This window comes from Sinocyclocheilus anshuiensis, unplaced genomic scaffold, assembly GCF_001515605.1.
Source record: "Sinocyclocheilus anshuiensis isolate Anshui unplaced genomic scaffold, SAMN03320099.WGS_v1.1 scaffold238, whole genome shotgun sequence".
NCBI classification, from domain to species: domain Eukaryota; kingdom Metazoa; phylum Chordata; class Actinopteri; order Cypriniformes; family Cyprinidae; genus Sinocyclocheilus; species Sinocyclocheilus anshuiensis.
Window position 1 is genome coordinate 299,329 of NW_015547674.1, and position 1,648 is coordinate 300,976.

The 1,648-nt window shown below is 40.7% G+C and overlaps 1 long non-coding RNA gene across 1 annotated transcript in view; it reads left to right on the forward strand.

Moving 5' to 3' along the window:
* LOC107702902 (uncharacterized) overlaps positions 1-493 on the forward strand; it is a 16,859-nt gene extending 16,366 nt beyond the window's left edge. Inside the window, exon 3 of the long non-coding RNA XR_001635799.1 lies at positions 416-493. This is a non-coding gene — a long non-coding RNA (uncharacterized LOC107702902). The remainder of the gene's footprint in view (positions 1-415) is intronic.
* The last annotated feature ends 1,155 nt before the right edge of the window (positions 494-1,648 follow it).

Below are 1,648 nucleotides of genomic sequence, written 5' to 3' on the forward strand. Positions count from 1 at the left end.
TCAACAGGTGTTGACATTTCCCAACAGCACAGCAGTAATGACTTTATGAACTATTTTACTTCCAAGATCGATACTATTAGAGATAGAATTGTAACCATGCAGCCATCAGCTACAGTATTGCATCAGATAGTGTGCTATAGATCCCCTGAGGAATAATTCCACTCATTCTCTACTATAGGAGAGGAAGAATTGTATAAACTTGTTAAATCATCTAAACCAACAACATGTATACTGGATGTTAGCGCTGCGTTCAACACTATTGACCACAACATTCTTTTGAATAGACTAGAAAACTTTGTTGGCATTAGTGAAAGTGCATTAGCATGGTTCAAATCAAGTTCAGGAAGGCTTGGGCAGCCTGAAGGCCCACAGAACATTTAACAAAAGAAATGTAGACATTCACCTCAGTGGCGAGGCATGTGGCCAAGTGTGGTGTCCCATGTTCGGAATTTGTGCTCTGCATTAAACCCATCCAAGTGCACACACACACACACACAGACACACATTGAACATACACCCGGAGCAGCGCCCAGGGAGCAGTTGGGGGTTCGGTGCCTTGCTCAATGGTCTCACGTCACCTTTATTTGTTAAGTCAAGTCACGTTTATTTATATAGCGCTTTTAACAATACATATTGTGTCAAAGCAACTGTACAGCATTAATTAGGAAAATAGTGTGTCAATAATGCAAAATGACAATAAACACTCAATTTTCAGGTAAAGGCAGTTCATCATTGAATTCAGTGATGTCATCATCCAGCTCAGTTCAGTTAAATAGGATTTGTGCAATCAAGTCGACGATATCGCTGGAAATTATGTGTCCCCAACTAAGCAAGCCAGAGGAACCAAAACTCCATCGGTGACAGAATGGAAAAAAAACCTTGGGAGAAACCAGGCTCAGTCGGGGGGGCAGTTCTCCTCTGGCTCATTTGTATAGTGCTTTATACAATACAGATTGTGTCAAAGCAGCTTTACAGTGTCAAACAGGAAAATAGTTTGTCAATAATGCAAGAAGACGATAACAGAGTCATTTTTCCAGCTAAAGTTAGTTCATTGATGATTCAGTGATGTCATCATCCAGTTCAGTTCTCTTCCAATAGTGTCTGTGCAATCAGTCAAGTGTCTCCAACTAAGCAAGCCAAAGGTAACAGTGGCAAGAAACAAAAAATCCATCACTGACAGTTGTGAAATCAGTCATGATAATGAAGGTGGGAGAGAGCGCTGTACATTCACTCCTCCACCTACAATCCCTGCTGCCAAGACTCGAACCCACGACCTTTGGGTTACAAGTCCGACTATCTAACCATTAGGCCACGACTGTTAAACATACTCTTAATTAGGGAAAAATTAAGGTATTTGAGACCGGACATAGGAAATAGCTCAAATGAGACAAACAGTAGTGTGTAAATTGTAACATAGTGCCCATTTATTAAGTTAACTTCCATATAGCTGGTGCAATCCTCCTCTGAGCCATATATAGTGACTGGAATATCTGAAATTTGCGGGTGTACTCTTTTGAGCTTTGGCCACTGAGAACCAACCTAGAAACTACTCTGAACAACCATCGAAACCATCTACCAATGGCCTACTCCTTGTTTTCTATAGATAATTAGAAGACTAGTGTTGTTTTTACACATTTTCCCCTCTGCT